Source organism: Mauremys mutica, chromosome 3, assembly GCF_020497125.1.
Source record: "Mauremys mutica isolate MM-2020 ecotype Southern chromosome 3, ASM2049712v1, whole genome shotgun sequence".
Taxonomy (NCBI): domain Eukaryota; kingdom Metazoa; phylum Chordata; order Testudines; family Geoemydidae; genus Mauremys; species Mauremys mutica.
In genome coordinates this window covers 180,070,129-180,077,682 of record NC_059074.1, presented here as the reverse complement: position 1 = coordinate 180,077,682, position 7,554 = coordinate 180,070,129, and the positions used below count along the sequence as shown (strand labels likewise).

The 7,554-nt window shown below is 45.4% G+C and overlaps 1 pseudogene; it reads left to right on the top strand.

Moving 5' to 3' along the window:
• Positions 1-5,105: 5,105 nt before the first annotated feature.
• LOC123366696 lies at positions 5,106-6,407 on the top strand (annotated as a pseudogene).
• The last annotated feature ends 1,147 nt before the right edge of the window (positions 6,408-7,554 follow it).

Below are 7,554 nucleotides of genomic sequence, written 5' to 3'. Positions count from 1 at the left end.
TAACAAACCCCATACCCCTCACTATTAAATTGTCCCTGTTTTTGCATTTTCTTAATAAAGTTTATTTTGCACCCCACCAGTGCAGTAATTGTCCCCCAAGATCCCCTACCTGCTGGCAGGGACAAAATGGTTTAGGAAGAAAAAGTTTATTAAGATAATAACGGTTTCTGTTTTCGAAAGAGCTATTTTTCTGGTTTGCAACCAAATCTAGGGTAAAACTGGACTGATTTTCAACTAAACGTATGGCCAAATTCATTGAGGGCTTCAGTGGATTTTACAAAAGTATAAGAAAGGACAAAATCAGCTCTGGGAGAAAATGGGCATAGCTCCATTGAATTAAATGGTGCTGTTCCCATATGGATCCATGGAGGATCTGCCCTTGAAAGCAGAATTTGCCCCTCATGAGTAATTTAGGACAAGAACTAATAATCCAACCACTTTAAAGGAGAGGACTGCTTCAGATAATTATAATGGTCAGTATTTGGGAAAGTTTGAATAAGAACAATAATTTGTTAAAAAAATTACTGGCAGTCATTTTAGGATGTCCACATTACTCATGAGTGATGAAGCCACGAGTTATAAGTATATTCCCCAAGAGGAGTGCCACTAAAACTATAACACTACACCAAGCTCTCCAACTATCATTGGAAGTGCTGTGAATCTTCCCTTTCCAGTGGTATATGGAACTCATTTTTAGCCATGATATCAATCAGCTTTCAGACGAAGGACTGTTCAGGACCAAATGTTACCTTCCCTCCTCCTCCAACTAGTTTAAATTTAGGGAGAACATTTCATATTATGAGAGAAGGAAGGAAACCTGTATCTGGCCAACAGTGCATTTAAAGAATGAGCTGTTGGAAGCTGCCATTGGTGGGGGATGTATTACTTTGAGTAGCTTTGGCTATGGTATTGCACTAGCACATCTCATCGATAAGCAGCCTAAATGCCCGCATGAAATGCACTGTCCGGGACAGCTCCAACTTTATTGGCATGGATAGCACCCACTCCAGGGTTCTCATGTCTTCCTCCAGCACCTGGGCCCAGGATTTAATGTGCTAGTGACCCCCCCAACAGAACCCCACTGCTTTGAAATTCACAAATATGTTTGCCTCAGATCAACTGGATTCATAACCTGTAAAAATCTAATAAAGAGGTCTTTTCAGGCTTGAAAAGAGCCCCCTGGAAGACCTATGATATTGTGAGTGGATGCCTCCACACTCCTTTCCCTCATAGGCACCCTACCCTGTAACACACCAGTTTTGGCTAAGGACAGAACATCGTGGAGAAGCATAATACTTTCAGTTGCTTCTCTGCAGCATGAGAACTAACCTATCCTGTTTGAAGCTGCTCAGAGGTTTGTAATGATAGAAGTAGCTTCTTTTGTATATTTAGAGGCATCAGAATACCATGGAGACAACAAATATAGAATCTCTGCCCTACTGTTGTTCTCATGACACTTGTCAAATCATTTTTCTCATAGCTGTTATACTAGATTTCTGCAAGAAGAGGCGATAAACAGCCAGTCCACAAATCTCCAATAGTTTTGTCACTTTCTTTAGAATGTTACAGGTCTCAGTATGGGGGCAATTTGGGTACGAGAGAAAATCTAATCCATAACCTTTCTGAACTTGACACTCCATTGCGTGAGAAATGACTCATGTTTCTTCAGCATTCTTCCTATTCCTTTTCTTCTGGTTGAAATACCACAATTTGCTGAAATTGTTATGACAAGGAACTGAATCACCTTCTCAAGGGTTTATTCTTCTCCTCCTACTCTGACTCTTTTTTAAGATACTGAGCCAAAAGGGTCTGATCAAAGAATTAATGTCAATTTGGACATTCTGGACTTACTTTTCAGTTTTCTCATTATCCTCTGTTACAGGGTAATTGGTCTCTGTTAGTAGACTGGGCCCAGTTCCCTCTGTCACAGCAAGTAAGCCCAATTCAGCCAATTAAAAGAGGCTAAGCTACACCTGAGCCTATAAAGGGCTGCTAAAGGCCAGGCCAGAGACGTGATAGTGATGGCTGTGCCAGGGGAAAGGAAGCCATGGTGGGGGGTAGCTGACTCCTATAGTGAGTCCCTAGAGCCAGGGGCCAGATGCAAAGGGAGACAGCGCTGGAGGCACATAATACATTCAGTTGCCTTTCCGCAGTCCAAGTGACAGCATGAGAACTAACCTATCCTGTTTGAAGCTGCTCAGAAGCATGAGAACTGACATATCCTGTTTCAAGCTGTTTGAAGCTGCTCAGGAATGGACCTGAGCTGACTAGAAATGGGAAGTTGCCAGGAACAGGGTGCTTGAGATCCCTGGGCAGGGTGACCCTGAAGCCTGAGAACAAAGAGTGAATTAAAAGACTGTTTTCTGTTTGTCTATTCACTTGTGAAGGAGAACCTGCTTGAAAGACTGGGCGTAGTATCACACACTTGGGGATAGCTGAGAAGAGGGAGAACAATGCCCCACACAGTTGCATCCACTAAGTGTTTTGTTCAGTGTTTGTACTTTTAATCTCCTTGCTTTTATTTTTCAGAACAGAAGCTGACTCAGTTCTTACTTCCATCTACATTGGACAGAGCTTTGGTATAGCTGAGGATCTGGGCCATTTGTCCAATTTGAATGAACGTCTCTCAGAACACAATGGATTTGTTTCTAATCTCACTTCTATTGGTTTTACACCAGCACAACCCCTTTGTCTTCACTAGAGTTACTCCTCATTTACACCAATGTCTGTGAGATCAGAATCAGGCCCCAAGGCTGACCCACATCATCTTGAACAGAAATGTAATTTACTCTTCCAAGTGAGAGACAGAATTACTTGCCATAAATCAGTGCCAGACAGTGGTCTATACAGATGTTCTATTTTTACAGAACAGCATCATTGCCTAGTCATACTCAGTGTTTCTCCCCTCACACTCTCAGGCTTACATCTTTTATCTTTGTGGAGTTTTGAGCAGCTAAAATAGCCTCATGTGACCAATTGTTCAATCTCATTCTTAGTTCAAGCTAAGAGTATAGTCACACTCTTCACATTGGGATAGCTAATGTTGTATCAGCACAACCTTGTTTTTTAAGGGTCTTATTTTTTTTTCTGTAAAAGTCCAAGCTGAAATATGATTAGTATATAAGTTCTTAGGCTGAAAAATCTTTTGTAAAGTTGATAAAATATTTTGGCTATTTTTAAGCTACAAGCAGAAGAAAAATGAAATGTTCGGTTTTTGACACAGTTTGATGCCTTTGTTTAGAGAAAACATGTTTTCTACCTTAAAATGAAAGTTGGCAAGCATTTCAGGTGGAATCCCTTCATGAGCAGAAAGCCTGAACAACAAGACTTTATGTAGATGGAACCCTAGGTGTTGGGAGGGGAAGTCACCCTCCTTGAAATTAGGATCAAGGCACTGGGCTGCAATGTACCAGAGGCAAAGTAAAGGGAGAGCTGAACTCCCTCTCCTTGGATAAAAAATAAACAGAGGGAGATATCTACCCCTCTCCCAGATTGAAGGAGTCAGTCTCAGTTCTACTCCCTTTTGAGCTGCTCTGGTAGAGAATCTCTTCCATGTAATCAAGTAGGATTGTTTGGTGAAAGTCTTCCTGCTTCCCAGTAGGATCTTTCAGATCTCAGAAGAACATTATCTACTGCTCTCAACATTCCAGAAGTTGAGCTGTCAGGGTGTGTTGATCTGTGTGTAGAATCCCACCGCAACCCAGACACAAGAGAGCTGATAGACTGGGGAGCAGGACATGTGATTCTGACATCAGTTGCAGAAGGTTGGGGAAAAAAACCCCGCCTACTACTATTATGTCAGAATTTTAAACAGCATCTTAATTCCATCCTTTCAGGTTTGTAAGCCCTGGTCTACACTATGGGGTTGGGTCAAATTTAGCCACGTTAGGTCGATTTAAAAATGACTGTGTCCACACAACCAACCCCATTCCATCGACCTAAAGGGCTCTTAAAATCGACTTCTGTATTCCTCCCTGACGAGGGTAGTAGTGCTAAAATCAACCTTGCTGGGTCGAATTTGAGGTAGTGCAGACACAAATCAATGGTATTGGCCTCCAGGAGCTATCCCAGAGTGCTCCATTGTGACCGCTCTGGACAGCTCTTTGAACTCCCATGCACTAGCCAGGTACACAGGAAAAGCCCCAGGAACCTTTGAATTTCATTTCCTGTTTGGTCAGCGTGGCAAACTCAGCAGCACTCAGCAGCACAGGTGACCATGCAGTCCCCCCAGAATCGTAGAGCGTAGAATGTTTCTACGTTCCCCCTATCATCTCTGTCCCTGAGGTTATCGCAGATTAGAAGGCGAAAAAACCACACTCGCGATGACATGTTTTCCGAGCTCATGCAGTCCTCCCGCACTGATAGGGCACAGCTTAATTCATGGAGGCATTCAGTGACAGAGACCAGGAAAGAATTAAGTAAGCGCAAAGAACGGAGGCAGGACGCGATGCTGAGGCTAATGGGGGAGCAAATGGACATGATGAAGCATCTGTTGGGGGAGTAAACGGACATGATGGAGCTGCAGGAAAGCCAACAAGAGCACAGACCCCCGCTGCATCCACTGTATAACCACCTACTCTCCTCCCCATGTTGCATAGCCTCCTCACCCATACGCCCAAAAACACGGGGAGAGAGGATCCAGGCACCCAGCCACTCCACTCCAGAGGATGGCCCACGCAACAGGAGCTGTCCTTCAAACAGTTTGATTTTTAGTGTGGCTTCAATAAGCAATGTGGCCTTATCCTTCCCTCCTCCTCCACCCCACCTGGGCTACCTTGTCCGTTATCTCATTTTTTTTAATTCATAAAGAAAGAACGCATCTTTTCAAAACAATAGTTACTTTATTTTGAAGGGGGAAGGGTAGCTGGCTTACAGGGAATTAAAATCAACAAAGGGGGTGGGTTTGCATCAAGTTGAAACACACACAACTGTCACACCGAAGCCTGGCCAGTCATGAAACTGAATTTCAAAGCCTCTCTGATGAGCAGCGTGCCTTGCTGTGGTCTTCTAATTGCCCTGGTGTCTGGCTGCTCAAAATCTGACACAAGGCGATTTGCCTCAACCTCCCACCCCGCCATAAGTGTCTCCCCCTTACTGTCACGGATATGGAGCACAGAGCAGGCAGCAATAAGAATGAGAATGTTGGTTGTGCTGAGGTCTGACCTAATCAGCAAACAGTGCCAGCGAGCTTTTAAATGTCCAAAGGCACATTCTACCATCAATCTGCACTTACTCAGCCTATAGTTGAACTGCTCCTTACTATTGTCCAGGCTTCATGAGGTAGGCTGGGGTAGGTGCGATCACATGGTACTGCCGGCTGGGAGAGCAGCCTGAGGCAGAAGCCTCCAGCTCGCATGGTATTCCAGGCAGGACTGAATCTCCATGAGATGAAACTTAAAGAAGAGAATGACCTGTAGTCTCTGGCTCCCATTCAGTGCTCGAGGAGGAGGATGGCCATGTCTGACCAGGCGTCGCTGATCAACCTCACTGAGGAGGATTCCAAGGAGTCTTCCCAGATCAGCACCCCGGAGGACCAGAATGGATCCCCCGAGCTCATTGCTGGGGAGCAGGAGAGCAGAGTTGCAGGGGAAGTGGTGGAATACCAGCATGGGAAAGATTTTGGAATCGGGGTACTCGTGTGGGGGAAGATTAAAGGCTTCTCCTGGTGGCCTGCAATCATCATCTCCTACAGAGTCACATCCAATAGTCAGGCAATCTCTGGAATGTGCTGGGTGCAATGGCTTGGGGATGGGAAGTTCTCCGAGGTTTCAGCAGACAAGCTGGTGGGTCTGATGGCTTTTAGGCAGCATTTCAACCACTCCACGTTTAATAAGCTGGTCTCTTATCGACAAGCTGTACACCATGCCCTGGAGGTTGCTAGGAACCGGGCAGGGAAGACAGTCCCTGAACCGCCAGCCAATTGACTAAAGACTAACTTCTGCAACAACAGCAAGGAGTGGGTGGAGGAGGACCAGAGCAGAGAGCAAATGGTTTCTGAAGTCACAAACAACAACAGGAGCCTTATCGTGCAGGAGAAAAAACCCAGCCACATTCCACCCACTGTTTGAGGGGGGCCTTTGCCAGACTTGCAGAGCTCGATTTCTGGAGCTCTTCTACATGCCCGATGAGGACGGGTACCAGTCCTACTGCACCGTCTGCTGTGAAGGCAAGGAGCTGCTGCTGTGTATATATGCCAGATGCTGCAGGTGCTTCTGTGTCGAATGCTTGGAGGTTCTGGCAGGGCAAGGTACCTCAGCCAAGGCAAAAGAGCAAGAGCCCTGGAGCTGTTACACGTGTCAACCACAGAAGTGCTATGGGGTGTACAGCGCATACCAGATGGGAATATACAGCTGCAAGACTTCTTCACCAGTGACAAAGGACAGGAATATGATGCACCTAACATCTAGTAAGGCCCACACATTTCCCAGAGTCACTGCCCTTGATAACAGAAAATCAATGATTGGATTGGCTACTTGGATCACAGCAGCCCTCACAGTAGACTTGCCCACAACAGCAGTGGTGATGGTGAGCTGAGCGGGCTCCATGCTTGTCGTGGTATGGCGTCTGCACGGGTAATCCAGGAAAAAAGGTGTGAAACGATTGTCTGCCATTGCTTTCATGAAGGGAGGGGCGACTGACAACATGTACCCAAAACGACCCGCGACAATGTTTTTGCCCCATCGGGCTTTGGGAGCTTAACCCAGAATTCCAATGGGCGGCGGAGACTGCAGGAACTGTGGGATAGCTACCCACAGTGCACCGCTCCGTAAGTCGATGCTAGCCACGGTAGTGAGGACGCACTCCGGCGACTTAATGTGCTCAGTGGGGACATACACAATCGACTGTATAAAATCGATTTCTAAAAATTGACTTCTATAAAATTGACCAAATTTCGTAGCGTAGACATACCCTAAGTGACTTTCTGGATCGATTGAATCAGAAGGAATGTGCAGAGGAACTCCTGACACCAGTCCAGGAGAACAGCATAGACATCTGTCAGTGATATTGGGTCCTTTTTGCCCCAGAGTGTATCCTGAGATGTCAATCAGTCTTTGTCTCTCTGACAGTGACATAAGGAGCAACCTGGGTCTTGCTCCGATAGAGGAATAGTTGATGAAGAAGTACGTCTAGCAGGACCACTTATGCTGTAGATTGTAAACTCTGGTCAAGAAGTCTGGCAAGACATTGTCTTTCCCTAGCAGATGAAGAATTAATGGAGCTCCCTTACTGCAGATTCTGACATGTCTGCCTCTTTGGCAGTTGTCATAATAACCGCTGTAGTATTGCTTGTTAGGATTTGGATAGATTTGGAGAAAGCTTTACAAACCAGTCGAATAGGTTTACGCTTCAGCAAACTGATGATGATTGTTCTGCAGAATCTTTTGCAGAGTCCACAAAGCTAAAATAGTGATGAAATGTAGATGGGTACCTCAGGCCACCCCAAGAATTCCGTGACTACTACTGCAGAGGTTTTAGATGTAATCCAGTGAATGGTTTCACAGATGTGCATGAAGCCACAAAGACTTAAACTCCATAGGAATGCTGAGACACTTT